This window comes from Felis catus, chromosome D1, assembly GCF_018350175.1.
Source record: "Felis catus isolate Fca126 chromosome D1, F.catus_Fca126_mat1.0, whole genome shotgun sequence".
In the NCBI taxonomy this organism is placed as follows: domain Eukaryota; kingdom Metazoa; phylum Chordata; class Mammalia; order Carnivora; family Felidae; genus Felis; species Felis catus.
This window is the reverse complement of record NC_058377.1, coordinates 80,511,328-80,530,919: the sequence shown is the minus strand read 5'-3', so window position 1 is coordinate 80,530,919 and position 19,592 is coordinate 80,511,328. Positions and strand designations below refer to the sequence as shown.

At 35.5% G+C, this 19,592-nt stretch overlaps 1 long non-coding RNA gene across 1 annotated transcript; it reads right to left on the bottom strand.

Moving 5' to 3' along the window:
* Positions 1 to 10,091: 10,091 nt before the first annotated feature.
* LOC123380547 lies at positions 10,092 to 17,065 on the bottom strand. Its single transcript, XR_006586455.1, has 3 exons — positions 16,757 to 17,065; positions 15,553 to 15,642; positions 10,092 to 10,516 (listed from the first exon to the last, which is right to left on the bottom strand). It is a non-coding gene; the product is annotated as an uncharacterized LOC123380547 (long non-coding RNA).
* Between the last annotated feature and the right edge of the window lie 2,527 nt (positions 17,066 to 19,592).

The following is a 19,592-nucleotide window of genomic DNA, read 5'->3' as shown; positions in this document are numbered from 1 at the left end:
AACAGTTCTCTCTGCTGTTACAATTATCCATCTGATATCATTGACCCTTATTCTACCTGAATATATCCTAAGCCCTATTGCTTCCTTTTTACTCAAGACTCTTCTGCACAATTATCTTCTGTCTTTTACTGTGACTTACCTTAAAAGGCATTTTCTGTGTCATTTGGGTCACCAGAGCATAGACATTGAGACAAAGTTAGGAATGGATAAGGGTTTTGGTAAGTGATTCCCACGAAAGATAGAAGTGAGAGAAAGTCAGATTGGACAAAGAAAGCAAGCCTTCAGGGGATGATGTGGATTTGCAGTCTGTGAAAGGACAGGGAAAAGAAATCGGGAGTGGACAGGAAGAGCCTTCATAATGATGTCAGTTGACAATTGATCAATTCAATGTGGAGCCATCCAACAGGACGAAGATTGTCTGATAGAGAAGTCATGCATAGGATGGAAATGGATAAGCCAATTCTCAGTCACTGATCCAGCCATGCATGACCATGGCATTGGCTTGAACATGGAGGTTAGTTCTCAGTGCACTTCCAGATGGAAGCAGTCAACTAACTATACTCTTGTAACAGCACAGATATTTTTTTTTCTTGATAGGTTATAAAAATAGCAGATCACCTTGAATGTCACAGTACACTCTTTGTGACACATCCATCAACCTGTCTATAAATGTTTAAGGGTCCACTCCTACAAAACTTTTCTGGGTCTTTCTTCCTGGAAAGATACTTAGAAGACAGAAAGTAGTGGGCTGAACTACAGCCCCCTCATCACAGTTAGTTTCTGGACCCCAGTTGGCACTCATTATTCTCCTCCTTCACTTTCCAGTCTTAATTTCTCTTACTATTGAGACCTCTGCTGTTTTCAATGGACTGTCAGATATTGTAGCCCAAATATTCTTTCTAGAAGGGTTTGAGACCCTGTTAACCATGCTTTTCTCAGGCCATATTGTTATACCTACCATTCAGAGTCCCAGTTGGATAAGGGATTACTAAGAGCTACCCAAATAGATGACCATGTTCTACAATCTTCTCTAACCCAATTGTGTAATAGCAGCCCTAATTTCTCTTTCTCATCTGGGTCAATTACCCATGCAAAGCTGGTGACTTCTCTTTTTTGCATGCTGGTTCAGTGACTAAAGGAGTCTAAATTGCTCAGGCAATGGCCACAGATTTCTAGTTTAAGGAATTTTTGCTATGTTTCTTGAAAAAAGTATATTACCTTTAGGATCAGAACTTCTAATCCTGCAGACCCGAGAGTTGCAAGGACAAAAAGTACATCCCTCAGTGACTCACTGGAAATCATGGTAAGTGAAGCTACTCTTCTATCCCTTTCTGTCTGGACTCTTGTGTTCTTCCCGTTGTAGACATAGCTCCATATAGAGGTTTCAGATTCAGTGTGTATACCACATCCTGCAGGATAGAATCCTATACTCAGAAAGTTACTATTTCAAATGTGCTGTTAGAATGTCATTTGAACACCCTAGGAGACTGGTTGCTTCTAAGTGGTGCAATACATGATTTGATGAGTGAATCACATGATTATGGATTCGCTCCTATATCTCTTTTGCTCTGAAGTCAGTTTCTTGGCCAAATGCTAATTTGTGTGGTATTCCATACTTGTGAATCAGGTATTGTATAAGCCCATGTATAATGGTGTTGGCTGAAGCCTTCTAGTCAAGAAAGGGAAGTCCATATCAGGAATAGGTGTCTTTTTCTGTGAGGGGAAATTCCTTCTCTTTCCAGAATGGAAAGGGCACAGTGTAATTGATTCTCCATCAAGCAGCTACTTCGTTTCCTCAGGAAATAGAATCATACTGGAGATTCAGGATTGATCACTACTGTTGGTAAATTTGCTATTCAAAGGCAAGGAGTAGCTAAACTGCCCTTGAAAAGAAGGATTGCATGCTATTTGGCCTATGTGCAGCTTCCATCTCGGCCACTCGGGAACCTGAACACATGCCCATTTTTCCAGTTCTCAGATAGTGGGCAAATCATTTGCTAGATCTAGGAACTCAAGTGACGTCAGGTTTTTTAACTTTCCTTTCTCATCTTGGTTCTCCTGTCTTCTAGGCATTGATTAAAGTATGTAGTCATTTTCCTCTTTTGAGTCCAGAAAAGATGGATGTGAGCAACTTCAGCCTCAAATGTATTTATAGTTCATAAGTCTAGTAAAGAGTACCATTTATGTCTTAGAATCAAGAATGACTCTCATCTGTTGAGGTCACATACTCATCCTCAATGTGATCACTGGGACTATAGTGATTGAAGTTCTCATGAACTAGTCTGAATTGCTTTACCATAATCATAGAGAAAATATTTAGGATTAGTTCTCCAAAGTTAATCTGGATATAAACTCTAACCAAGGACTAGTGAATTAAAAAACTAATGTCCACTATAAGCATCTTAATATTTTTCTCCTTTGAATTATCTCATTAGGAAATATGCTTTTGAGTATATTATGTAAATAATAAATGTATATATGCTTACATGTTGAAGCCTAAACAATCAATATGTTTTACAAGGTCATATGCCATGTATGAGTGTACCAATTTACCTTAATTTCATTGTCATTATTTTATATATTTTGAAAGTACCCTAGGGAAAATTGTAGCTCATTATTTAATATTTTGAATATTTTCTTTCACAATATTATTTATTCACAAATAAAATATAGAATATTTAAATTCTCAGTTTGGGTAAATATTGCTTCACATATATTTTTATTATTAATCTCGTGTAAGTTGTCTATTCATTCCCTTTGCTTGCTATTGTCTATTGTGTATTTTATATACTGAAAAGGAAAGAACCTGCTGGGATATTAATATCAACACTTGTCATTTTAAATGAAAAAAATACTCATTCTCATTTCTCTTATTTAATAAATTATTTTTGATTAATTCATTTTGATTCATGAAATAACCATCAACTGAGCTATGTTCTAGATATATGGCAAAAGGTATGTTCCTTCTATCCATGGAGTTTACTGTAGATTTGAACTCTTACATTTTCGTGAGTTTTATACATGTTTATATTAAAATCAAATAAATATTGTTTCAATCTTTTCAATAACTGTGATTCATCTAGTCCAATATGACTCAAATCTTGTTTCTCTAGATACTTATGGCAAAATAAGATACTTTAAATATTACAGGAGGGGAGCCTGGGTGGTTCAGTTGGTTGAGCCTCCGACTTTGGCTCAGGTCATGATCCCACGGTTTGTGGGTTCAAGCCCCACACTGGGCTCTCTGCTGACAGCTCGGAGCCTGGAGATTGCTTCAGATTCTGTGTCTCCCTCTCTCTTCCCGTTCCCTGCTTGTGCTCTGTCTCTGTCTCAAAAATAAACAAACATTAAAAATTAAAAATAAAATAAAATAAATATTATAGAAAAGTGTACCATAAACAAAAGAAAGTTAAACAAAATCAGATATATTTATTTTTATTTGTATTCTCCTCCAATTCTTTAAAACATTACCATGTACTAGGAATCTCTTAGAATTATAATAGGTAGTGTTTCCAAAATATTTCTCCACAAAATATTTCTTTTAGGAAGCAATAATTACTGCAAGTACTCAATAACATTCCAGTTTTTAAAATTCTTCTCTGGAATATATACCTATATATCATTTATCTGTCTATAATCTAACTAGCATCTAGCCTCTATCTATTATCTATCTATCTTTCAAAAGCTTTTATTTTATAACCCACCTAAATCTTCTTTTCACATATGACATAAAATATAGTTCTAAAATGACTTTCCTCAGTTTTTCCAGTTATACCACTATGTTTACCAAATATCATTTTTCATGTATCTTTTTATCCATTTATCTATTAATTTCACATATAAATTTGCATACTTTGTCTATTACTATTCTGATCCATATACTACATTTCTCTTTAAAAAATAAAATATCTGTTTACAAAAAAATAAAGTATTTGCATTTTAACTCAATAACATCGACATATTTTATCTTTGATGGCAAAATTACATATGTATGTAAATTAGACAGATAAAGGTTATTTGGGAACAACATTATGTTTAATATTGATGACTATGATTATAAAATATCTACATATTTGAACTAAATATACCAAAAATGATGTGCATACTTTCTGTATAGCCTTTTTTTTTTAAATGTCTTTCAGATGTTTTTAAGATACAAAAAAAGTATTTTTATTAAATTAAAGGAACTCTTTTTCACCACTACCTTATGTATTATTTAGATTAAACATGGGGTGCCTGGGTTGCTCAGTCAGTTAAGGGTCCAGCTTCGACTCAGGTCATGATCTCACCATTTATGGGTTCGAACCCCATGTCAGACTCTGTGCTGACAGTCAGAGTCTGGAGCCTACTTCAGATTCTGTGTCTCCCTCTCTCTCTGCCCCTCCTCTACTCACACTCTGTCTCTGTCTCAAAAATAAATAAACATAAAAAGAAAAATTAACCATAATCCTAACTCTTTTCTGGTGCAGGGCTTTAGGTGATTTTTAATTACTTTAAAAACACTGTTACACTTCCTTAACAAAGAATGATGGGGTTTTGTGTGTGTGTGTGTGTGTGTGTGTGTGTGTGTGTGTGTGTGATATTAGATGATTAAAAATTTCTACCACAGGGACACCTAGGTGGCTCAGTCTGTTAAGTGTCTGACTCTTGATTTTGGCTCAGGTCATGATCTCACTATTTGTAGGATAAAGCCCCACATCGGGCTCTGTGTTGACAGTGCAGAGGCTATGTGGGATTCTCTCTCTCCTTCTCTCTCTGCCCCTCCCCCCATTTGTGCTCCCTCTCTCTCTCTTTCTCTTTCTATCTTTCAAAATAAATAAAAAATAAACTTTAAAAAATGATTTAAAGATCTTTACCACAGACAGCTTAGCTTAATGAAAAGATAAATGACTTAGATGTAAATGGGGTCAGGTTTTGTTAGTAGACCCACTTTGTGATTTGAAACAAATTATTTAATCTTTCTGTATATAAAATCAAATCATCTATGATTCACATCAATTTACTGCAGATGCAGCATTATTTGGGGAATCCACTCTGTTCTCAGTTCATTTGACTCTGATGAGACAGAAGTTCAACTATTTGTTTGTGGAGATGATCCAAATCCAGCCAATAGGAATTATATCTTCATTGCCATAGTTATTCATTCAGTAGTTACTGTGACCCAGACTAGGCCCAACCAAATTGATTCTGGAAATTTTGTTAGAATTCTTGAATGAGTAATATGCTTTCTACTGAGGTTACACAGTTAATGGGAAGTAAGCTAAATTCTAGTGCATATCCTGGCCACAACTCTGGGTCACTATACCTGAGAATCAAGTCAGTAAAAGAAAGCCACGCAGAGAAAGAATTAATACAAAGATGAAAACAAAAACTTTCTGAATAAGCTTATCTGTAAGGAATGTTTGCCACATGTAGCACAGTGTTCTGATGTATAAAATACAGTCTTGGATTAGATACAATTTAGGATTCAGTATTCCAATGATGGTTCTAGATCCTACAGCCATTTACAGAGGGAAAAAAAAGATTTAAAACTCTTATGAGAAGTGACACTTCACCTACAAAATTTAGCTTTCTTTGAAAGCTAGTACTTCTTTAGGTAAATAAGTTTTGAATGTTTACTTAACAGAATAAATGACTATACTTATCTGATGATTACATTTCAAATCTTGATTCACAGTTGTCTTAGTCTGTTTCACCTGCTATAACAAATTACCTAGACTAAGTGGCTTAACAATATTTATTTTTCACAGTTCTTGAGGCTGCAAGTCTCAAGGGGTTGTTAGATCCAGTTTGTTGAGGGCTATTTTCTGGCTTGTAAATGGCTCCTTTCTCTCCATATTTTTACCTGGGAGAGGGAGAGAGAGAGCAAGCAACCCCCCCTTTTTTTTCTTATGAGGGCACTAATCCTGTTCATTGAGGGCTCCACATTCATGACCTAATTACTTCCCAGTGGCCCCACCTCCTAACACCAGCATGGTGGTGGTTATGATTTCAACATTTGAATTTGAGGGAGACCCAAGCATTGAGTTCCTAACAAGAATGTAAGGTAAATATTTAACTGAAAATAAAACAAATACCTGTTATAGATCTCATTACTGACACAGTCCAATTATCTATCATATTTTACTTGGATAATTATAATAATCTCCTGTTTGTTCCATTTCTATCTATGTTCCCATATAGGTTTTTTTTTTCCTCAATACATTATATGAAGTTAGCTGCTTTAGAATATAAATCATATTGCTCTTCTCAAAACATTCTAATGGCTCACTCAAAGCGAATTTTAAAAGCCCTAATAATGTCCTCTATGGCCCCCTCCAATCTTATCCTCTAAGACCTCTGTGGCTTTAGATACTACCACTGTCCCTCTACCCACCCTCCCATAGTGGTCTCCTTGCTTTTCTTCAAATATACAAGATATTCTCCTTTCCCAAGTGCCTGCATCATTCTTCCTGCAAATATGTCTGTGGCTTCCTTCCCATCTCTTTTAAAGTATTGCATAAATGTCATTTTCTCAGTGAGGATTTCCCTGACAACTGAATTGAAAATTGCAAAATCCCTTGGAATTTCTATCCCCTGTCTCTGCTTCATTTTTCCCTGTATCGGGGGGTATAGCTCAGTGGTAGAGCATTTGACTGCATTTTTCCTTGTATCACTTAGCTCCAATTAATACGATGATTTATTTATGTGTGTATTTATTTAATTATTTATTTAAATTATTTCCTTTATCCCCAACCCCTGTCAGAATGCCAACTCTTTGTGGCCATGAGGGCCAAATTTTTAAAATATGTATTTTGTTCATAAATGAACACTCAGTACTCAGAACACTGACTTGCAAATAGGTAAAGTTGAGATATTTATTGAATTAAAAGATTAATGATGTATTGGTTGTTCATTGACATTACATTTCATATAGCTGGTAAATAACTATTTATTGGTTGATACATAAATGAATAAATAGTTAAATAAAAATGAAAGGATTATTATTGGCAAGAGTTTTCCAGAAAAACAGAACTGTAAGATATATAGAGATATAGAAAAAGAGATTTGTTATAAGAGATTGGTTCATGTGATTATAGGCACTGAGAAGTCTCACGGTCTGCCATCTGTAAGCCGGTATGTAGTTCCAGTCCAAAACTAGACTAGGCCCTAAGCTATGGAGGGCTGATGATGTAAGTCTTGCTCTGAGTCCAAAGGCCAGAGAACCAGGAGCACCAATGTCCAAAGGCAGGAAAAGATGGATGTCCCAGCTCAAGCAGAGATTAAATCCACTCTTCTTGCACTTTTTTTTTTCTTTTAAGATCCTCAATAGATTGGATGATGCCTACCCACATTGGCAAGAGCAAACTTCTTTGCCCTCAGTCTACCAATTCAAATGCTAATCTCTTGCAGAAACACTCTCAGAGACACACCCAGAAATAAAGTTTTAAGAGATATCTGGGCCTCCTAGTCAGTTTGACATATAAAATTACCATCATATGGATAAATGAATTTCTGGTATACGCTGACCATACTAAGCAGAAAGCAGTGTGTTATGATGTGGCATAGATTTTGCAGTTTGATGGCAAATTGACGATGCCATCTTATATTTATATACACATTCTTAGATTTTTTTCAAAATATCTTAATATCATTCATAAAACACCCTTATGAGATAATCTGCCAGTTACCAATTTATTCTTCAATTTAAATTTAATTTCCTTTGCTTGTTTTATGATACCACAGCTAGAGCTTATAAAACTTTCTCCGTTGCCAGCTGGCACAATGTTATGCTTTCTTTTAGAGGCTACAGGAGGAGTAGTGAGGAGAAAAGTGTTTCTTTTACTATCTGCTGGCTCCTGCATGATTCAGCAGCCAGGTGTGTGGAACATCTAGGGTAATACCTTCCCGTGGATTTCAATGACAACCCAGCGGCCATTTTGAAGAGAGTTCTTCTGGCATCACAATGGGTGTTTTCCCATTTGGCAGCCCCAGCCTGTGGCACCTTCATAAATTTCACCATTTGGTGGGCACAGTCTATCCAACAAGATCTTAATTTGGTGTGTTTATGGTAGTAGTCTACCATGTGTGTTTCTTTCTTGGACACTCTGCCTCAGCCATTGAGATAGTGACCATTCCCTGTATCTGCTGTTCCCATAATCTTGGCAATTCTTTTTATCTCTTAGGAATTAACAACCTGTTTCTACTTTTTTTTTAAGGATTTTTAAAAACAATTTTTAATGTTTATTTCTTTTTGAGAGACAGAGGGAGACAGCATGAGCGGGAGAGGGCAGAGAGAGAGAGGGAGACCCATAATATGAAGGAGGCTCCAGGCTCTGTCAGCACAGAGACCGACGCGGGGCTCGAACTCCCGAGCCGTGAGATCATGACCTGAGCCGAAGTCAGACGCTCAACCAACTGAGCCATCCAGGCGCCCCATGACCTGTTTCTACCTAATGTTATATTATTTTTTCATTCAAATTGTAGAGTGGTTCCATCTCCTGACTTTAATCCAACTGACACAAATCAGTATCAGATGTCCTGTTTTACCAGTGAGGGGCAGCTTAACTTTATGTGAGCCTTAGGTTTCTCATCTGAACCATAAAATGGATTTACTTATTCCTCTTCTCTCAAATTCACTTTGGACATTAAATTGTTATATATGTGATAGGGTTCTGTATTTGCAATGATACACCCTTTTAATGTACCACCACTAAAATTATGGCCATATTTCAAATCATTGATATGTTTATTCTCGAAAAAATCACAGAATCCTAAACCCCATTCCCTGGGTAATAAATGTGTAGAAGTTTCAAACAGCTGGACCAAAGAGAAAATTCTCACAGGAAGGGCCTTTTCCCTACCAGAGAGGGCACTTGTATTTAGGCCAGCTGCCATTTTATTTTCTATACAATTGTCATTTAGTCATTTGCACGTCACCTGTATAGCTTATAGACCTCTCATTCTTCCATGGCCTGCAGGATACATCCTAGCTTATGTTATTTATATTTTAGCCTACTCTGTAATCTGTAGCTTTCATCATCAGAAAATATAAAGCTAACACTTAAAATTCACATCTAAGTATTGCTCAGGATGATGTGTACACTAAGTAAAGCCAATTAACTGAAATATATAGACCAAAATAAATTATGAAAAATGTTCTGTAATTAATAATTCGAACATGCAGTGTGTTCCAATTATAATAAAGATCCATTCACAGTCCCTGATCCTAGAGACTCTGCACAGCTCACTGGTCACTCGATATCTAAAAATTAAGAGGACTTCTCAAAGCATGAAGTATCTCAAGAGATAAGATCATCTTTGAAGAAGTGAACTAGTTGTTGACAGGGATAAGGAGTCCTCTTGGACACATTTCAGATCACTAATTAAAATCATCTCATGTGGGGAGATACATTTCCATGCTAAGACAAATATCTTCTTTGAGCTACAATATCTTCTACTTTAAAATGAGTAGCTGTGAGGAACAAGTGAGATAATCAGGGCAGAATTATAAAGTAAATATATAGATTTATAATATAATATATATTATATAAATATATTGTATATTAAACCAATTATATATTATATACACTTTTATATAAATATATAATTTTTGTTACACAAAATTTTTATTATATAAAAATTATATATTGTAAGTTTTTATATTTAAAATATTTATTTTATTTAAAATATTTATATGTACTATTTGCAAAAATATTTATATATAATAAAAATATGTAATCATATATATATAATTCCAGTTGAAGGAAAGGCTCTTTGGTATACAAAAAACCTTAAGAAGTCACTTAACCTCTCTAATCCTCTTTTTCATTATATGTAAATAGTGGTAATACAAAGGATTCTTTTTTTAGGGTTGTTATAAATGCTTTAGCTGGTGAGTAGGACATAGAACACATTCAGTATAAATTGTCCATTATTATTTTTATAAACATTTTTTTCAATGTTTATTTATTTTTGAGAGAGAGAGAGACAGAGCGTGAGTAGGGAAGGGGCAGAGAGAGAGGGAGGCACAGAAATCAAAGCAGGCTCCAGGCTCTGAGCTGTCAGCATAGAGTCCGATGCAGGGCTCGAACCCACAAACTGTGAGATCATGACCTGGGCCGAAGTCGGACGCTCAACCGACTGAGCCACCTAGGCACCCGATTTATTATTATTTTTATTACAATTATATTGAGATAGTGTTCTTTTCACTCCTCCGCACTACACATAGAAAAAGCACGGAATATTGTCTTACCGAAAACTTTATTCTCCTGCTTGTCTGGACAGAGTAGAAATTTTGATGAAATCAGTCAGACATTCAGTGACAAATAAAATCAGTCACTTGGTTGGAACATGTCTTCCAGCTGTAAGACTCCAGTCAGCCACTTATAATCTGGGTTCTCTGGGCACCCAAAATCTTTGGGGAAGTAAAAGTACCTCCCAAGAGTTTTCTTGCATTCATCATCTGTGACTTGGTAATTTATCCACATTTACCTTCAGGCTGAGTCTGCCAGTGAGGTACTTTGAGAGAGCTTGACTGCAGAAAACATGAAAATACATGAAATACTGCTCACCTGAAAAAGTAAATCACTGTCATCACTCTGTTTGTGCTCTGTTTGTATGAATAGCTTTAGATTGTTCCATACAGTGTGGACCGTGATTCAAACATCAGGTTACTCTTCACCGGTCTATTGAATGCATGCTGGAATTATTTCATATAATGTTCTTTTCTCCCAAATAATACTGCTTTTTGCAACTTTCATTTAAAACTGACTAACGTTTATTTTTGTGAATGGTGTGAGAAAGTGGTCTAGTTTCAACCTTCTGCATGTTGCTGTCCAGTTCTCCCAGCACCATTTGTTAAAGAGACTGTCTTTTTTCCATTGGATGTTCTTTCCTGCTTTGTCAAAGATGAGTTGGCCATACGTTTGTGGGTCTAGTTCTGGGGTTTCTATTCTATTCCATTGGTCTATGTGTCTGTTTTTGTGCCAATACCATGCTGTCTTGATGATGGGGGGTGGGAGGGAGGGGAGGGTGGGTGATGGTTATTGAGGAGGGCACCTTTTGGGATGAGCACTGGGTATTGTATGGAAACCAATTTGACAATAAATTTCATATATTAAAAAAAATCTACTAGGTTTCCTCCAAAAAATAAAAATAAAAAAAAATAAAACTAACGTAAGTTCACACTGATACCATTTTCTCAATTGCAGTTTTCAGAATTATTGGTTGTATAAAAGTTATTCCCCCCAAAAGTAGTTGCAATTCTTAAGAAATTACCCTAAATATAGTTTTTAAAATACAGTTTTAAATCATTACCTTCCTTTTTTATGGGCTCACATCTGAATTGCCATTTTAGCATTTTTTACAGAGCATTTCTCAACTATTAACTTCTCATCTCGGGCAATTTCAGGCTCCTTTGTGTGGAATGATAGTAATTAAAAGACCTTCCATCAAGTGATATGATACTCAAGTTCACTTGCCTTAGCTTCTCTTCCTAAATTTCTACTTTGAAAGTGGAATTGAGTTATCTTTAAACAAAGTTTCCTTTAAATTACTAAGTTTTATTACGTGAAGAACATAGAGAAAAAACAATCGATACTTTGGCATATAGAAAACTCCATTTTGTTTTAAAAGGAAAATGAAACTTAAAATAAGATGTTCTGCCTTCATGTCACCATTCTGCCATCCGTGTTATGGCCACGAGAACTTATTTGCTGTCTTGCAATTCAGTTTTGTTTGTAAACAAAATATATCAATATTATAAGATACAGTTTGCAAGGAAAATATAATCAATGCATCACAATTATAATCAAATGATTAAAAATTCTTCCTGGCACAAAAAGCTCAAATAATATACAGTTTCCCTTGCAGCTTAGGGTCACAATTTATGTTATTCCACCCATTCATCCAGCATGTGTTAATGACTTGTCACTATCTACTGCAGATTGAACATTTCAATTTATAAAATGATGCCCTCAAAATTATTAATATAATAAGCTCAGATAATTGTTCACATACTATCAACAGTCTAAGATGCAATCACAAGTTTCTACTGGGAATAATTATAAAAGATGGAACTCTATTTTATTGAGGAGAGCTAGAGAGGAAATGCCTAGCAGAGTATAGATATTTGCCTAGTATAGATATTTTACATAGAATTCATAGGAATAATATAAAGGTAAGGCCAAGAAATTATAAGAGTTGAATAGAATCTCTGTCTAACATGGGGTGGAATATATACCATTTTAATCCCCTCATATAGCTGAACCAATAAATATCGAAAAAACTGCTGTACTGGCTGGGACAATTGATTCTGATTATCAAAGAGAAATGGGGTTGCCACTGAAGAGTGGTGGCAAGAGGAACTATGTCTGCAATCTATAGGATTCACTAGTCATGTCATAGTACATTTATTCCCAAGTAATAATTGTTAATGAGAACTGTAGTTCTCATTGAAAAATAAAGCATACAGGGGCACCTGGGTAGCTCAGTCAGTTAAGTGTCTGACTCTTGATTTCAGCTCAGGTCATAATCTCACGATTTATGAGTTTGAGACTCATGTTGGGCTCTGAGCTGACAGCGGGGATCCTGCTCAGGATTTTCTCTCTCCCTCTCTCTGACCCACCCTATCACTGCTTGCTCTCTCTATCTCTCTCTATCTCTCAAAAATAAACATAAAAAAGTCTTTAAAAAAGAAAATAAAAATTATGAAGATAGAGTCATTTACTAAAAATAAAATAAAATAATAAAATTATTATAAAATAAAAAATAATAAAATAAAATAATAAAATAATAAAATAAAATAATTAAAAAATAAAAAATAATAAAAGTATTTCCTCACAGAAAAATAATGACATCAACCTGCTGAGTTGTTAGAAGAGGTAAGGATACAATAAAAACAGTGATGGAAGCAAGCTGTGATGATCTAGTTCAGCTAAATGGGTGCTAGAGAAGAAAAATTATAGGAGCAATGTTTTTGATGTTATTCCTGCTATTTACTGTAATGCTTCTCTCTTAAATTTTATATCGAGTATCCATGGTACCTCCCTTTACAATTTAAAATCCTGCTGAAAATATGACTGAGTTGACTCCATCCTGCCATAACAGGAATAGTTCAGGCTTTCCATGTTTACCGGTGGTGGTGGTGACAAGGGGGTGGAATGTGAATTTCTTACTCCTAGTAGAGGGCATGAATGGATGCTCAATGGCAAAACTGATTGGATGTGCTAGTTATTCTCTGTTTATTTTGCATGTTTAATTACCATTCTCTTTAACTTGCTGTTACCACTATACCCTATGTCATTTGGGCTCTGTCACCCTCTGGGGTGCAGATAGCCAATGGAAGGGACTGGCAGAATATCAGAAAATAAAAGAAGAGAAAAAGTAAAGTAATGATTCCCATACTCTGTTCCTGTCATTTCCTGGTGGTGGCTGTGTTACAAGGAACCAGCTTCTGGAGGGTGGCTTATTTTTCATCATTTCTCTCCTGGCTACCGTAATCTTGTTCATGCGTCTTTAATTTTAGGTCTAGATACGGTAATGGTCGCTTCATGATTGCTATTGTCCTCTTCACATCCAACACACATTGGGTGAGTAGGTAGCTTAAAACCTTCCCTTTGCTTATACCTCTGTAAGTAGTCCCTTCATTGAACCCTCCTCAGAGAAAACTTTGACATACTCAGTGTTGTCTGCTGGGTACTTGACTACTACCCAAATGAATGAAATTTTTCCTCAATACACATCACCTTCCTGCTAATATTTTCTCCTATAGCGTCTGTTCATTTCCATCTACGCTTAACTTTTCTGCAGAAGGTACTTTTAGCCTGTGCTATTGGTAACATTTCATAAAACAAACAGGTTAAATAACAATCTCAGTTAAGAAAAGATTTACCGAAAATGATGTGGTTAAATATTTTACTGTGAAAAAATAAAAACGAATCCAGGATTGATGAGACACTGGACAATAGAATGTAGACATTAGAGTTACTTCAGCTTCATGGACCCTTTTCTTTCTCAGAGACATTTTTTTATTAAATATCTTTCTTTTTACATGTTGTGGAACATGTTTATTGAGCTGCTACAATCTCCCTATTGTACCAATGTAATGTAATGATGATTAGAGTTGGAAAAGATTTTAGTGATCACTTAGTCCATTTCTTTATTTAGCTGATCCAGAAAACAAGGCCAAGAGTGAAGAAACTTGGCCATGATCCTGCAGTTTATGACCAGCAAAGCCTGGTGTGTGTGGGTCCTTGATTCTAAGTGCAATGAGGGCATCCATGGGCAACAAGACATACAGCTCTTATCTATAAATTGTCCTTATGATAATTGTGTTTTGTAAATGTAAATGTATATTTAACATATCACATGTTATGGTACATGTCAACATTTATGGATATATGAATAGGAATACAGGTAGGAATAGGGATATCTATTACAACATAGAGCTACAGATATGAAGATGTAGATAGAGATATTCTAGAATAAAGAGGTCTGCTAGTAAGGGAGGAAGGGGTTCATTCAAGTGCAAGAGTTCTGAAAAGGATTAATGACCAGCCCTGATCATTTATGACAATATTTTCTCCAAAGATCAGAGAAACAACCAGTAGCCCTGGCTCTGTCAGGTCCAATAAGCTTTGTCATTCTTAGAATGTTCCAATTGGTTTCACCAAGAGGGCATGAGACAACAGTGAATGGCCTGAAGGGACTACAACTGATTTATTACCTCTCCTTCCAGTGATGAAGACCAAAATCGCAGTCGTGGAGCCCTCCCAGAGATCCTGCAAGGGCTACACTTGGGAAGTGTTTTCAGAGAACAGGAGCTTTGAGCAAACTGCCCTCTTAGATTCCTTCTTAGATGATGAGACAGTAGGCAGCCTGAGGGATGAGCTCAGAAATAAAACACATAAAAAGGAAAAACAGAGGGAAATGACATGGCAGGGTTTTGGATTTATTACAGATTGATTCTGATGAGCAAGTTGTTAAAAACAAAATGTAAAATGTGCAACAACCTTATACTTTAAATCTTGCCCTGATTGTGGGGGAAAAAAATAAAACCCTGGTCATCAATTTAGGAACAATTAAACACAAAGAACAAAATTAGTACTGAAACAAGTTTCTTTGGCAACAGCATCTAATTCCTTGCTTTGCAGTGGGTGCTGTAAGGTTGATTGGAGCCTAACGCAGGAACAGGACACAGGGGATTTCTCGGAAAATGTCAGAAGGAATGATTACATGAGTGGAAGGCTGATGTCACATATACCACACATTGATAACAAAAGACTACCATTCTCTCTGCAAAAACTTGGAAGATTCTTCAGAATTTTGGAAGTGGCTCAGATAGTATCATTATTGTATAGGGCATGGTTTGGATAAAGAATCCCCACCTCTTTCTTACTTTTTCAATCATATAATAAATAATAGACCAGTTTTATAACATTACTTATTTACTTTTATGAATGAATTTAGTGGGATAATGGAAATAGAAGGGGTCATTTAGAGTTGATGAAAGGTAAGATTATTTCACTTTCTCTCTGATGTGTTGTATCCTTTGCCTCTCTGTGAACTTACCTGTGACCACCGATGGAGAAAATAGTACTGAAGACAAGCATGTAGAAATTCTAAAGTTTCAAAGTTAGAGAAAACAGTATTTTCAAAAATCTGTTAGGTCATAAGCAAAAATAGGTTTGTTTAGACTTTAGATACAGTAGATTTACCTGTTTGTGTCTTTTGTTCAGTTACATTCTGTTCAGTTAAGGTCATCACACGGTATAACACATTTGCAAATTTGTCTAAGAGGGAAAGGCTATGAGACTAACTGCTCAAATAAATATGTCTTTTCAAAGAAAATGTGATGTGACAGAAATATATAAATATGATATAAAGTAAATGTTAATCTACCTTAATTTATCCATAATACTACATCATAACATATTTCCTTTCACTATAAATGTATAGCATTTTCTGTGTATCTATCAATCTTATTACTTTATAATAATCTAACTACCCTTGAAGTCTGTTGAATGGTTATACACTGGGATTCTATTGTGTAGTAACCTTTATTAAATGTCAAGTTTTTGGTCTGATTCTTACAAAATTGCTCCCTGCTAAAGGACCATGACTAATAGTAGTAAGAAGTACTAATCAATAATCCTAGAGTAATGCCAAACAGAGCAAAACAACAACAAAACAAACAAAACCCACAGATAGAGTATAATTCAGTGTGAAAAGTAAAGTAAGCCATAATTATATCTATACACTATATTGCTATTTTGTTACTGTGTTACTAATTATTATATATTACTCGATTACTTTTGAACTGGTGGTGGGTACAGACTTTTTTTGATATATCATTTAATATCCTTTCATATGCAAAATATTAAAAAAATAAAAAAAATAGATTCAAATAAATTTAGCATAACTTTATACCTATCTCTAGTGGTATGCCCCCATCTTTGGGATTCCAGTGTGTGTGAATACATGAGGGCTGATGTTGCCACTCAACACCAATCAATTCTCAGACACCAGCAGGATATGCAAGAATTCAACTCAGTTCGGACACTTTCTACCCAGAGATAGTATCAGATTCCACTGGGAAGAGGTCAGTCCTACAAGACTACCCCACCTCCAACTCCAGATGTTGGGTACAAGTCCAAGTTGTTTCTTGTACTTCTGACTTACTGCCTATAGATCAGAAGTACCCAGGATTTCCTTTTTGATACTTCAATTAGTTAGCTAGAGTGGTTCACACAACTCACAGAAACATTTTACTTACTAGATTACTGGCTTATTATAAGAGGATATAACTTAGAAAATCTAGATAGAAGAGATGCCATGGGTAAAGTATAGGGAAAGGCCACAGAGCTCCGGATAACCTCTTCAGGCACATCACTCCAGCACCTCCATGGGTTCACAACCTGGAAGCTCTCCAAACCTCATCCTTTTGGGTTTTTATGGAGACTTCACTATATTGGCATGATTGATGAAATCATTGCTAGTTGGAACAGATTCAACCTCTCGCTCCACGCCCCTATCTGCAGGCCTCAGGTCGGACTTAAAGTTTTACCCTTGAGGACAAGTTTGGTTCCCTTGGCAACCAGCCATCAACAATGTGTGACCTAGGGGAATTCCAAAAGTCCTCTCATTAAGGTAATAAAAGACACATTTATCTTTCTTACCATTTAGGATATCCTAAGGCTTTTAGAAGCTCTGTGCTAGAAATAGAAAAAAAAGAACAAATATGTATAGATTTTTATTATAAATCACAGTATCACATTCCACAATTTCAAAATTATAGCTTTTGTTTCTTTTTTTTTTTACATTTCACAATTTCAAAATTATGTGCCTGTATTTTAAGTATTACTTTCATTAAATATAAATACGGTTGATATTTGTAGTCCATGATTTAGCACTGAGGGCAGAAGAAAATAATTTCCTTATCTAAAATGGATGAATTCTTCTGGTTATGGTAAAAATTACATAAACATTCATAGGAGTATTAAAAAGGAATTGTTTGTCAAAGAACTCGAAGTGCAGGAATATAATCTGTTCCAGGGCGTAGGTGACAATGAAGACCCAGATAAGATAGATATAAGCAGATTTTTTTTTCACAGAATGTAAGTGTACATTAACAGCAATCTATTAAAAGCTATTAAAGTAATAGCTAATTCAAAGCTATTAATAATAAGTAAATAAACTAAAACAGGAGACTATGGTAAGGGGGTTTGACATAGATTGATGGATTCAGACTTCTCCAAGGTGGAAGTTAATGATTCAGGAGTGAGTAGTATTCTATGTAGGAAAAGTGACATTGAACACAGGCACTTGAGGGTATTAAGCATTTTAAAACACACATATCAGTCTCCTCAGCTAAAACACAGACTTTTCCTGTTCTTTTCTAGAGTCAAGTCTCAACACATTGAAATATACTAAACTTACCTGACCAATCTTTTTGACCTGCATCCAGTGAACTGCATCCATAGTTGGATTTGCATCCATTTGCTCATTATTTGATTTGCCTAGTAAAGTGACTCAAATAATATGAAAGTATATAAAAGATAGAGAAAGGTTGGAGGGAGAGAGGAAAAGGAAAAAAATATAATATGGGTAAATATAAAAGGAAGTTAGAAATGAAAAAAATATGTATGAGAGACATATTCTTTTAAGTTTATCCAAATAGGTACATTTTAACATTTATTTATTATTGAGAGACAGAGAGAGACAGAGCATGAGCATGGGAGGGGCAGAGAGAGGGGGAAACACAGAATCTGACGCAAGACAGCACAGAGCCCAATGCGGGGCTTGAACTCAACAAAACACAAGATCATGACCTGAGCCAAAATCGGACGCTTAACCCACTGAGCCACCAAGGTGCCCCAATCTAAACAGCTACATTTATTCAATAGTTATTCTTCATGAAGATTACTTTATCTTGATACTTGTGTGATTCCTCTCCTTTAAGGAGATTAGTTCACATTCTTATGCCAAGGAATTTTAAATGCATGATCAATATAGAATAGTTTTATCTCCTACCTGCTCATTATTTCACAACCTTTTTGATTGACAAGGGAATATATCTCTCGAAGGCTCTCAGAGTGATTCTTACTCACTTAGTAGTATAGTCATATTTGAAACACTAAATGAAATATTGTCTCTAAATCTAACCAGAATATTACTTGTTCAAATCAATATCCATATCTCTACCAAGGTCATAATAACAGAGCATAATTTCTTAGCAAGTACTAGGTATGTGTGGCTATATAGTTGGAAAAGATAAAAGGATAATTGAATTACACGTTTAACTTTATTTTCTTTGATACAATCCCCTTCATTTTTAAATTACCTTATGAGGTATTATTTACAAGTAAAAAAAAAACTCTGTATTTTTATGTATAGAACTCAATAAGTATGGAGATAAGTGTATACCCATGCATCATTATCACCATGAAGGCCAAAGACATATCCAATCCATCAACTGTCAAAGTTTCTTCTTGCTCTCATTATTATTGCTGTTATTATTATGTGTGTGATAGGAACTCTAAACATAAGGTCTATAATCTTATAAAGTTTTAAGTATACAATACAGTATGGTTAGCTATAGACACTATGCTGTAGTAAATCTTCAGAACTTATTTATCCTGCCTATTTGAAACTTTGTACTCTTTGATTATCACCTCCCCATTTCCTCCTCCTCCTAGCCCCTGGCAATCACCATTTATTCTCTGTATCTATTAGTGTTATTATTATAGAATCCACATATAAGTGAGATCATACAGTATTTGTCTTTCTGCATTTGGCTTATTTCACTTAGTATAGTGTCCTCCAGGTTCATCCATGTGTCACAAGTGGCAGGATTTCCTTGTTTTTAAAAGCTGAATAATATGGGGCGCCTGGGTGGCTCAGTCGGTTAAGCATCCGACTTCCGCTCAGGTCATGATCTCGCGGTCCGTGAGTTTGAGCCCGGCGTCGGGCTCTGTGCTGACAGCTCAGAGCCTGGGGCCTGTTCAGGATTCTGTGTCTCCCTCTCTCTCTGACCCTCCCCCCTTCATGCTGTCTCTCCCTGTCTCAAAAATAAATAAATGTTAAAAAAAATAATAAAAAATAAAAGCTGA